Genomic DNA, 10,528 nt, shown 5'->3' on the forward strand with positions numbered 1-10,528 from the left:
GGCGTGGTTCAGGGTGGTATGGCCGTAAGCAAATATTGCGCCTACCAAAGGGCCTTTTAAAGATACTATATCACCACGCTTTGCTCTTTCGTCTATACAGGGAGCGCCTGCAGATTGCCAGACACACTCACAGCTTTTAAATGTCAAATCAGAATGTACAAAGTGGCTATAAGGATCACAAATGTAGTGCAGTAAAAAGATTAATATTTACTGTTGAAATGTAGAATACGTTAGCATAAAATTGAAAAGAAAATGATCGATGAGCTTAGGAATGATGAAAGCCATCATTTAACTGGATTTGTGTCATTTCTATACCGGCAAGTCATGATCTAGCTATTTCCTTCCCACCCTGTCGGTGTCCACTGAAAAAGCAGCAGCGCCCTCTGCTTTTTGTAAAGAGGAGTGAAAAAGCTTACAGCACCTGGTATTCCCAGGCGGTCTCCCATCCAAGTACTGACCAGGCCCGACCCTGCTTAGCTTCCGAGATCAGACGAGATCGGGCGTGTTCAGGGTGGTATGGCCGTAAGCAAATATTGCGCCTACCAAAGGGCCTTTTAAAGATACTATATCACCACGCTTTGCTCTTTCGTCTATACAGGGAGCGCCTGCAGATTGCCAGACACACTCACAGCTTTTAAATGTCAAATCAGAATGTACAAAGTGGCTATAAGGATCACAAATGTAGTGCAGTAAAAAGATTAATATTTACTGTTGAAATGTAGAATACGTTAGCATAAAATTGAAAAGAAAATGATCGATGAGCTTAGGAATGATGAAAGCCATCATTTAACTGGATTTGTGTCATTTCTATACCGGCAAGTCATGATCTAGCTATTTCCTTCCCACCCTGTCGGTGTCCACTGAAAAAGCAGCAGCGCCCTCTGCTTTTTGTAAAGAGGAGGAAAAAGCTTACAGCACCTGGTATTCCCAGGCGGTCTCCCATCCAAGTACTGACCAGGCCCGACCCTGCTTAGCTTCCAAGATCAGACAGATCGGCGTACCAGGGTGGTATGGCCGTAAGCAAATATTGCGCCTACCAAAGGGCCTTTAAAGATACTATATCACCATGCTTTGCTCTTCGTTTACAGGGAGCACCTGCAGATTGCCAGACACACTTTTCACAGCTTTTAAATGTCAAATCAGAATGTACAAAGTGGCTATAAGGATCACAAATGTAGTGCAGTAAAAAGATTAATATTTACTGTTGAAATGTAGAATACGTTAGCATAAAATTGAAAAAAAAATGATCGATGAGCTTAGGAATGATGAAAGCCATCATTTAACTGGATTTGTGTCATTTCTATACCGGCAAGTCATGATCTAGTTATTTCCTTCCCACCCTGTCCATGTCCACTGAAAGCAGCAGCGCTCTCTGCTTTTTGTAAAGAGGAGTGAAAAAGCTTACAGCACCTGGTATTCCCAGGCGGTCTCCCATCCAAGTACTGGGATCAGGCCCGACCTGCTTAGCTTCCGAGATCAGACGCAGATCGGGCGTGTTCAGGGTGGTATGGCCGTAAGCAAATATTGCGCCTACCAAAGGGCCTTTTAAAGATACTCATATCACTCACGCTTTGCCTTTCGTCTATACAGGGAGCGCCTGCAGATTGCCAGACACACTCACAGCTTTTAAATGTCAAATCAGAATGTACAAAGTGGCTATAGGATCACAAATGTAGTGTGCAGTAAAAAGATTAATATTTACTGTTGAAATGTAGAATACGTTAGCATAAAATTGAAAAGAAAATGATCGATGAGCTTAGGAATGATGAAAGCCATCATTTAACTGGATTTGTGTCATTTATACCGGCAAGTCATGATCTAGCTATTTCTTCCCACCCTGTCGGTAACCACTGAAAAAGCAACAGCGCCTGCTTTTTGTAAAGAGGAGTGAAAAAGTTACAGCACCTGGTATTCCCAGGCGGTCTCCCATCCAAGTACTGACCAGGCCCGACCCTGCTTAGCTTCCGAGATCAGACGAGACCGGGCGTGTTCAGGTGGTATGGCTGTATAAATATTGCGCCTACCAAAGGGCCTTTTAAAGATACTATATCACCACGCTTGCTCTTTCGTCTATACAGGGAGCTCGCAGATTGCCAGACACACTCACAGCTTTTAAATGTAAAATCAGAATGTACAAAGTGGCTATAAGGATCACAAATGTAGTGCAGTAAAAAGATTAATATTTACTGTTGAAATGTAGAATACGTTAGCATAAAATTGAAAAGAAAATGATCGATGAGCTTAGGGAATGATGAAAGCCATCATTTAACTGGATTTGTGTCATTTCTATACCGGCAAGTCATGATCTAGCTATTTCCTTCCCACCCTGTCGTGGTGTCCACTGAAAAAGCAGCAGCGCCTCTGCTTTTTGTAAAGAGGAGTGAAAAAGCTTACAGCACCTGGTATTCCCATGGTCTCCATCCAGTACTGGGACCAGGCCCGAATTCTGCTTAGCTTCCAAGATCAGACGAGAGATCGGGCGTGTTCAGGTATGGCCGTAAGCAAATATTGCGCCTACCAAAGGGCCTTTTAAAGATACTATATCACCACGCTTTGCTCTTTCGTCTATACAGGGAGCGCCTGCAGATTGCCAGACACACTCACAGCTTTTAAATGTCAAATCAGAATGTACAAAGTGGCTATAAGGATCACAAATGTAGTGCAGTAAAAAGATTATTAATAATTACTGTTGAAATGTAGAATAATGCTAGCATAAAATTGAAAAGAAAATGATCGATGAGCTTAGAATGATGAAAGCCATCATTTAACTGGATTTGTGTCATTTCTATACCGGCAAGTCAGGATCTAGCTATTTCCTTCCCACCCTGTCGGTGTCCACTGAAAAAGCAGCAGTGCCCTGCTTTTTGTAAAGAGGAGTGAAAAAGCTTACAGCACCTGGTATTCCCAGGCGGTCTCCCATCCAAGTACTGACCAGGCCCGAGCCCTGCTTAGCTTCGAGATCAGACGAGATCGGCGTGTTCAGGGTGGTATGGCCGTAAGCAAATATTGCGCATACCAAAGGGCCTTTTAAAGATACTATATCACCACGCTTTGCTCTTTCGTCTATACAGGGAGCGCCTGCAGATTGCCAGACACACTCACAGCTTTTAAATGTCAAATCAGAATGTACAAAGTGGCTATAAGGATCACAAATGTAGTGCAGTAAAAAGATTAATATTTACTGTTGAAATGTAGAATACGTTAGCATAAAATTGAAAAGAAAATGATCGATGAGCTTAGGAATGATGAAAGCCATCATTTAACTGGATTTGTGTCATTTCTATACCGGCAAGTCATGATCTAGCTATTTCCTTCCCACCCTGTCGGTGTCCACTGAAAAAGCAGCAGCGCCTCTGCTTTTTGTAAAGAGGGAGAAAAAGCTTACAGCACCTGGTATTCCCAGGCGGTCTCCCATCCAAGTACTGACCAGGCCCGACCCTGCTTAGCTTCCGAGATCAGACGAGATCGGGCGTGTTCAGGGTGGTATGGCCGTAAGCAAATATTGCGCCTACCAAAGGGCCTTTTAAAGATACTATATCACCACGCTTGCTCTTTCGTCTATACAGGGAGCGCCTGCAGATTGCCAGACACACTCACAGCTTTTAAATGTCAAATCAGAATGTACAAAGTGGCTATAAGGATCACAAATGTAGTGCAGTAAAAAGATTAATATTTACTGTTGAAATGTAGAATACGTTAGCATAAAATTGAAAAGAAAATGATCGATGAGCTTAGGAATGATGAAAGCCATCATTTAACTGGATTTGTGTCATTTCTATACCGGCAAGTCATGATCTAGCTATTTCCTTCCCACCCTGTCGGTGTCCACTGAAAAGCAGCAGCGCCCTCTGCTTTTTGTAAAGAGGAGTGAAAAAGCTTACAGCACCTGGTATTCCCAGGCGGTCTCCCATCCAAGTACTGACCAGGCCCGACCCTGCTTAGCTTCCGAGATCAGACGAGATCGGGCGTGTTCAGGGTGGTATGGCCGTAAGCAAATATTGCGCCTACCAAAGGGCCTTTTAAAGATACTATATCACCACGCTCTTTCGTCTATACAGGGAGCGCCTGCAGATTGCCAGACACACTCACAGCTTTTAAATGTCAAATCAGAATGTACAAAGTGGCTATAAGGATCACAAATGTAGTGCAGTAAAAAGATTAATATTTACTGTTGAAATGTAGAATACGTTAGCATAAAATTGAAAAGAAAATGATCGATGAGCTTAGGAATGATGAAAGCCATCATTTAACTGGATTTGTGTCATTTCTATACCGGCAAGTCATGATCTAGCTATTTCCTTCCCACCCTGTCGGTGTCCACTGAAAAGCAGCAGCGCCTCTGCTTTTTGTAAAGAGGAGTGAAAAAAGCTTACAGCACCTGGTATTCCCAGGCGGTCTCCCATCCAAGTACTGACCAGGCCCTACCCTGCTTAGCTTCCGAGATCAGACGAGATCGGGCGTGTTCAGGGTGGTATGGCCGTAAGCAAATATTGCGCCTACCAAAGGGCCTTTTAAAGATACTATATCACCACGCTTTGCTCTTTCGTCTATACAGGGAGCGCCTGCAGATTGCCAGACACACTCACAGCTTTTAAATGTCAAATCAGAATGTACAAAGTGGCTATAAGGATCACAAATGTAGTGCAGTAAAAAGATTAATATTTACTGTTGAAATGTAGAATACGTTAGCATAAAATTGAAAAGAAAATGATCGATGAGCTTAGGAATGATGAAAGCCATCATTTAACTGGATTTGTGTCATTTCTATACCGGCAAGTCATGATCTAGCTATTTCCTTCCCACCCTGTCGGTGTCCACTGAAAAAGCAGCAGCGCCCTCTGCTTTTTGTAAAGAGGAGTGAAAAAGCTTACAGCACCTGGTATTCCCAGGCGGTCTCCCATCCAAGTACTGACCAGGCCCGACCCTGCTTAGCTTCCGAGATCAGACGAGATCGGGCGTGTTCTGGTGGTATGGCCGTAAGCAAATATTGCGCCTACCAAAGGGCCTTTTAAAGATACTATATCACCACGCTTTGCTCTTTCGTCTATACAGGGAGCGCCTGCAGATTGCCAGACACACTCACAGCTTTTAAATGTCAAATCAGAATGTACAAAGTGGCTATAAGGATCACAAATGTAGTGCAGTAAAAAGATTAATATTTACTGTTGAAATGTAGAATACGTTAGCATAAAATTGAAAAGAAAATGATCGATGAGCTTAGGAATGATGAAAGCCATCATTTAACTGGATTTGTGTCATTTCTATACCGGCAAGTCATGATCTAGCTATTTCCTTCCCACCCTGTCGGTGTCCACTGAAAAAGCAGCAGCGCCTCTGCTTTTTGTAAAGAGGAGTGAAAAAGCTTACAGCACCTGGTATTCCCAGGCGGTCTCCCATCCAAGTACTGACCAGGCCCGACCCTGCTTAGCTTCCGAGATCAGACGAGATCGGGCGTGTTCAGGGTGGTATGGCCGTAAGCAAATATTGCGCCTACCAAAGGGCCTTTTAAAGATACTATATCACCACGCTTGCTCTTTCGTCTATACAGGGAGCGCCTGCAGATTGCCAGACACACTCACAGCTTTTAAATGTCAAATCAGAATGTACAAAGTGGCTATAAGGATCACAAATGTAGTGCAGTAAAAAGATTAATATTTACTGTTGAAATGTAGAATACGTTAGCATAAAATTGAAAAGAAAATGATCGATGAGCTTAGGAATGATGAAAGCCATCATTTAACTGGATTTGTGTCATTTCTATACCGGCAAGTCATGATCTAGCTATTTCCTTCCCACCCTGTCGGTGTCCACTGAAAAAGCAGCAGCGCCTCTGCTTTTTGTAAAGAGGAGTGAAAAAGCTTACAGCACCTGGTATTCCCAGGCGGTCTCCCATCCAAGTACTGACCAGGCCCGACCCTGCTTAGCTTCCGAGATCAGACGAGATCGGGCGTGTTCAGGGTGGTATGGCCGTAAGCAAATATTGCGCCTACCAAAGGGCCTTTTAAAGATACTATATCACCACGCTTGCTCTTTCGTCTATATTGCGCCTACCAAAGGGCCTTTTAAAGATACTATATCACCACGCTTTGCTCTTTCGTCTATACAGGGAGCGCCTGCAGATTGCCAGACACACTCACAGCTTTTAAATGTCAAATCAGAATGTACAAAGTGGCTATAAGGATCACAAATGTAGTGCAGTAAAAAGATTAATATTTACTGTTGAAATGTAGAATACGTTAGCATAAAATTGAAAAGAAAATGATCGATGAGCTTAGGAATGATGAAAGCCATCATTTAACTGGATTTGTGTCATTTCTATACCGGCAAGTCATGATCTAGCTATTTCCTTCCCACCCTGTCGGTGTCCACTGAAAAAGCAGCAGCGCCCTCTGCTTTTTGTAAAGAGGAGTGAAAAAGCTTACAGCACCTGGTATTCCCAGGCGGTCTCCCATCCAAGTACTGACCAGGCCCGACCCTGCTTAGCTTCCGAGATCAGACGAGATCGGGCGTGTTCAGGGTGGTATGGCCGTAAGCAAATATTGCGCCTACCAAAGGGCCTTTTAAAGATACTATATCACCACGCTTTGCTCTTTCGTCTATACAGGGAGCGCCTGCAGATTGCCAGACACACTCACAGCTTTTAAATGTCAAATCAGAATGTACAAAGTGGCTATAAGGATCACAAATGTAGTGCAGTAAAAAGATTAATATTTACTGTTGAAATGTAGAATACGTTAGCATAAAATTGAAAAGAAAATGATCGATGAGCTTAGGAATGATGAAAGCCATCATTTAACTGGATTTGTGTCATTTCTATACCGGCAAGTCATGATCTAGCTATTTCCTTCCCACCCTGTCGGTGTCCACTGAAAAAGCAGCAGCGCCTCTGCTTTTTGTAAAGAGGAGTGAAAAAGCTTACAGCACCTGGTATTCCCAGGCGGTCTCCCATCCAAGTACTGACCAGGCCCGACCCTGCTTAGCTTCCGAGATCAGACGAGATCGGGCGTGTTCAGGGTGGTATGGCCGTAAGCAAATATTGCGCCTACCAAAGGGCCTTTTAAAGATACTATATCACCACGCTTTGCTCTTTCGTCTATACAGGGAGCGCCTGCAGATTGCCAGACACACTCACAGCTTTTAAATGTCAAATCAGAATGTACAAAGTGGCTATAAGGATCACAAATGTAGTGCAGTAAAAAGATTAATATTTACTGTTGAAATGTAGAATACGTTAGCATAAAATTGAAAAGAAAATGATCGATGAGCTTAGGAATGATGAAAGCCATCATTTAACTGGATTTGTGTCATTTCTATACCGGCAAGTCATGATCTAGCTATTTCCTTCCCACCCTGTCGGTGTCCACTGAAAAAGCAGCAGCGCCCTCTGCTTTTTGTAAAGAGGAGTGAAAAAGCTTACAGCACCTGGTATTCCCAGGCGGTCTCCCATCCAAGTACTGACCAGGCCCGACCCTGCTTAGCTTCCGAGATCAGACGAGATCGGGCGTGTTCAGGGTGGTATGGCCGTAAGCAAATATTGCGCCTACCAAAGGGCCTTTTAAAGATACTATATCACCACGCTTTGCTCTTTCGTCTATACAGGGAGCGCCTGCAGATTGCCAGACACACTCACAGCTTTTAAATGTCAAATCAGAATGTACAAAGTGGCTATAAGGATCACAAATGTAGTGCAGTAAAAAGATTAATATTTACTGTTGAAATGTAGAATACGTTAGCATAAAATTGAAAAGAAAATGATCGATGAGCTTAGGAATGATGAAAGCCATCATTTAACTGGATTTGTGTCATTTCTATACCGGCAAGTCATGATCTAGCTATTTCCTTCCCACCCTGTCGGTGTCCACTGAAAAAGCAGCAGCGCCCTCTGCTTTTTGTAAAGAGGAGTGAAAAAGCTTACAGCACCTGGTATTCCCAGGCGGTCTCCCATCCAAGTACTGACCAGGCCCGACCCTGCTTAGCTTCCGAGATCAGACGAGATCGGGCGTGTTCAGGGTGGTATGGCCGTAAGCAAATATTGCGCCTACCAAAGGGCCTTTTAAAGATACTATATCACCACGCTTTGCTCTTTCGTCTATACAGGGAGCGCCTGCAGATTGCCAGACACACTCACAGCTTTTAAATGTCAAATCAGAATGTACAAAGTGGCTATAAGGATCACAAATGTAGTGCAGTAAAAAGATTAATATTTACTGTTGAAATGTAGAATACGTTAGCATAAAATTGAAAAGAAAATGATCGATGAGCTTAGGAATGATGAAAGCCATCATTTAACTGGATTTGTGTCATTTCTATACCGGCAAGTCATGATCTAGCTATTTCCTTCCCACCCTGTCGGTGTCCACTGAAAAAGCAGCAGCGCCTCTGCTTTTTGTAAAGAGGAGTGAAAAAGCTTACAGCACCTGGTATTCCCAGGCGGTCTCCCATCCAAGTACTGACCAGGCCCGACCCTGCTTAGCTTCCGAGATCAGACGAGATCGGGCGTGTTCAGGGTGGTATGGCCGTAAGCAAATATTGCGCCTACCAAAGGGCCTTTTAAAGATACTATATCACCACGCTTTGCTCTTTCGTCTATACAGGGAGCGCCTGCAGATTGCCAGACACACTCACAGCTTTTAAATGTCAAATCAGAATGTACAAAGTGGCTATAAGGATCACAAATGTAGTGCAGTAAAAAGATTAATATTTACTGTTGAAATGTAGAATACGTTAGCATAAAATTGAAAAGAAAATGATCGATGAGCTTAGGAATGATGAAAGCCATCATTTAACTGGATTTGTGTCATTTCTATACCGGCAAGTCATGATCTAGCTATTTCCTTCCCACCCTGTCGGTGTCCACTGAAAAAGCAGCAGCGCCTCTGCTTTTTGTAAAGAGGAGTGAAAAAGCTTACAGCACCTGGTATTCCCAGGCGGTCTCCCATCCAAGTACTGACCAGGCCCGACCCTGCTTAGCTTCCGAGATCAGACGAGATCGGGCGTGTTCAGGGTGGTATGGCCGTAAGCAAATATTGCGCCTACCAAAGGGCCTTTTAAAGATACTATATCACCACGCTTTGCTCTTTCGTCTATACAGGGAGCGCCTGCAGATTGCCAGACACACTCACAGCTTTTAAATGTCAAATCAGAATGTACAAAGTGGCTATAAGGATCACAAATGTAGTGCAGTAAAAAGATTAATATTTACTGTTGAAATGTAGAATACGTTAGCATAAAATTGAAAAGAAAATGATCGATGAGCTTAGGAATGATGAAAGCCATCATTTAACTGGATTTGTGTCATTTCTATACCGGCAAGTCATGATCTAGCTATTTCCTTCCCACCCTGTCGGTGTCCACTGAAAAAGCAGCAGCGCCCTCTGCTTTTTGTAAAGAGGAGTGAAAAAGCTTACAGCACCTGGTATTCCCAGGCGGTCTCCCATCCAAGTACTGACCAGGCCCGACCCTGCTTAGCTTCCGAGATCAGACGAGATCGGGCGTGTTCAGGGTGGTATGGCCGTAAGCAAATATTGCGCCTACCAAAGGGCCTTTAAAGATACTATATCACCACGCTTTGCTCTTTTCGGCCTATACAGGGAGCGCCTGCAGATTGCCAGACACACCACAGCTTTAAATGGGCAATCAGAATGTACAAAGTGGCTATAAGGATCACAAATGTAGTGCAGTAAAAAGATTAATATTTACTGTTGAAATGTAGAATACGTTAGCATAAAATTGAAAAGAAAATGATCGATGAGTTTAGGGAATGACGAAAAGCCATCATTTAACTGGATTTGTGTCATTTCTATACCGGCAAGTCATGATCTAGCTATTTCCTTCCTTAATTCTGTCGGTGTCCACTGGAAAAAGCAGCAGCGCCCTCTGCTTTTTGTAAAGAGGAGTGAAAAGCTTACAGCACCTGGTATTCCCAGGCGGTCTCCCATCCAAGTACTGACCAGGCCCGACCCTGCTTAGCTTCCGAGATCAGACGAGATCGGGCGTGTTCAGGGTGGTATGGCCGTAAGCAAATATTGCGCCTACCAAAGGGCCTTTTAAAGATACTATATCACCACGCTTTGCTCTTTCGTCTATACAGGGAGCGCCTGCAGATTGCCAGACACACTCACAGCTTTTAAATGTCAAATCAGAATGTACAAAGTGGCTATAAGGATCACAAATGTAGTGCAGTAAAAAGATTAATATTTACTGTTGAAATGTAGAATACGTTAGCATAAAATTGAAAAGAAAATGATCGATGAGCTTAGGAATGATGAAAGCCATCATTTAACTGGATTTGTGTCATTTCTATACCGGCAAGTCATGATCTAGCTATTTCCTTCCCACCCTGTCGGTGTCCACTGAAAAAGCAGCAGCGCCCTCTGCTTTTTGTAAAGAGGAGTGAAAAAGCTTACAGCACCTGGTATTCCCAGGCGGTCTCCCATCCAAGTACTGACCAGGCCCGACCCTGCTTAGCTTCCGAGATCAGACGAGATCGGGCGTGTTCAGGGTGGTATGGCCGTAAGCAAATATTGCG

The 10,528-nt window shown here is 43.6% G+C and overlaps 17 non-coding genes and 3 pseudogenes across 17 annotated transcripts; all 20 read right to left on the reverse strand.

The window, feature by feature from the left end:
• Positions 1-409: 409 nt before the first annotated feature.
• LOC129116640 (5S ribosomal RNA) lies at positions 410-528 on the reverse strand. Its single transcript, XR_008533602.1, has one exon. It is a non-coding gene; the product is annotated as a 5S ribosomal RNA (ribosomal RNA).
• Positions 529-906: 378 nt separating this feature from the next.
• LOC129116645 (5S ribosomal RNA) lies at positions 907-1,022 on the reverse strand (annotated as a pseudogene).
• A 376-nt stretch (positions 1,023-1,398) lies between these two features.
• On the reverse strand, positions 1,399-1,519 carry LOC129116644 (5S ribosomal RNA; annotated as a pseudogene).
• A 374-nt stretch (positions 1,520-1,893) lies between these two features.
• Positions 1,894-2,011, reverse strand: LOC129116643 (5S ribosomal RNA; annotated as a pseudogene).
• Positions 2,012-2,883: 872 nt separating this feature from the next.
• Positions 2,884-3,001, reverse strand: LOC129116642 (5S ribosomal RNA). Its single transcript, XR_008533604.1, has one exon. It is a non-coding gene; the product is annotated as a 5S ribosomal RNA (ribosomal RNA).
• Positions 3,002-3,378: 377 nt separating this feature from the next.
• Positions 3,379-3,497, reverse strand: LOC129116646 (5S ribosomal RNA). Its single transcript, XR_008533605.1, has one exon. It is a non-coding gene; the product is annotated as a 5S ribosomal RNA (ribosomal RNA).
• Positions 3,498-3,874: 377 nt separating this feature from the next.
• Positions 3,875-3,993, reverse strand: LOC129116647 (5S ribosomal RNA). Its single transcript, XR_008533606.1, has one exon. It is a non-coding gene; the product is annotated as a 5S ribosomal RNA (ribosomal RNA).
• Positions 3,994-4,366: 373 nt separating this feature from the next.
• Positions 4,367-4,485, reverse strand: LOC129116629 (5S ribosomal RNA). Its single transcript, XR_008533591.1, has one exon. It is a non-coding gene; the product is annotated as a 5S ribosomal RNA (ribosomal RNA).
• Positions 4,486-4,864: 379 nt separating this feature from the next.
• On the reverse strand, positions 4,865-4,982 carry LOC129116641 (5S ribosomal RNA). Its single transcript, XR_008533603.1, has one exon. It is a non-coding gene; the product is annotated as a 5S ribosomal RNA (ribosomal RNA).
• A 378-nt stretch (positions 4,983-5,360) lies between these two features.
• LOC129116648 (5S ribosomal RNA) lies at positions 5,361-5,479 on the reverse strand. The gene has a single exon (XR_008533607.1). It is a non-coding gene; the product is annotated as a 5S ribosomal RNA (ribosomal RNA).
• A 377-nt stretch (positions 5,480-5,856) lies between these two features.
• Positions 5,857-5,975, reverse strand: LOC129116630 (5S ribosomal RNA). Its single transcript, XR_008533592.1, has one exon. It is a non-coding gene; the product is annotated as a 5S ribosomal RNA (ribosomal RNA).
• Positions 5,976-6,415: 440 nt separating this feature from the next.
• Positions 6,416-6,534, reverse strand: LOC129116631 (5S ribosomal RNA). The gene has a single exon (XR_008533593.1). It is a non-coding gene; the product is annotated as a 5S ribosomal RNA (ribosomal RNA).
• Positions 6,535-6,912: 378 nt separating this feature from the next.
• On the reverse strand, positions 6,913-7,031 carry LOC129116632 (5S ribosomal RNA). Its single transcript, XR_008533594.1, has one exon. It is a non-coding gene; the product is annotated as a 5S ribosomal RNA (ribosomal RNA).
• A 379-nt stretch (positions 7,032-7,410) lies between these two features.
• LOC129116633 (5S ribosomal RNA) lies at positions 7,411-7,529 on the reverse strand. The gene has a single exon (XR_008533595.1). It is a non-coding gene; the product is annotated as a 5S ribosomal RNA (ribosomal RNA).
• A 379-nt stretch (positions 7,530-7,908) lies between these two features.
• LOC129116634 (5S ribosomal RNA) lies at positions 7,909-8,027 on the reverse strand. Its single transcript, XR_008533596.1, has one exon. It is a non-coding gene; the product is annotated as a 5S ribosomal RNA (ribosomal RNA).
• A 378-nt stretch (positions 8,028-8,405) lies between these two features.
• LOC129116635 (5S ribosomal RNA) lies at positions 8,406-8,524 on the reverse strand. Its single transcript, XR_008533597.1, has one exon. It is a non-coding gene; the product is annotated as a 5S ribosomal RNA (ribosomal RNA).
• Positions 8,525-8,902: 378 nt separating this feature from the next.
• On the reverse strand, positions 8,903-9,021 carry LOC129116636 (5S ribosomal RNA). The gene has a single exon (XR_008533598.1). It is a non-coding gene; the product is annotated as a 5S ribosomal RNA (ribosomal RNA).
• A 379-nt stretch (positions 9,022-9,400) lies between these two features.
• On the reverse strand, positions 9,401-9,519 carry LOC129116637 (5S ribosomal RNA). Its single transcript, XR_008533599.1, has one exon. It is a non-coding gene; the product is annotated as a 5S ribosomal RNA (ribosomal RNA).
• Positions 9,520-9,901: 382 nt separating this feature from the next.
• LOC129116638 (5S ribosomal RNA) lies at positions 9,902-10,020 on the reverse strand. The gene has a single exon (XR_008533600.1). It is a non-coding gene; the product is annotated as a 5S ribosomal RNA (ribosomal RNA).
• Positions 10,021-10,399: 379 nt separating this feature from the next.
• Positions 10,400-10,518, reverse strand: LOC129116639 (5S ribosomal RNA). The gene has a single exon (XR_008533601.1). It is a non-coding gene; the product is annotated as a 5S ribosomal RNA (ribosomal RNA).
• Positions 10,519-10,528: the final 10 nt, after the last annotated feature.

The sequence above is a fragment of the Anoplopoma fimbria genome, unplaced genomic scaffold (genome assembly GCF_027596085.1).
Source record: "Anoplopoma fimbria isolate UVic2021 breed Golden Eagle Sablefish unplaced genomic scaffold, Afim_UVic_2022 Un_contig_8866_pilon_pilon, whole genome shotgun sequence".
NCBI lineage: Eukaryota > Metazoa > Chordata > Actinopteri > Perciformes > Anoplopomatidae > Anoplopoma > Anoplopoma fimbria.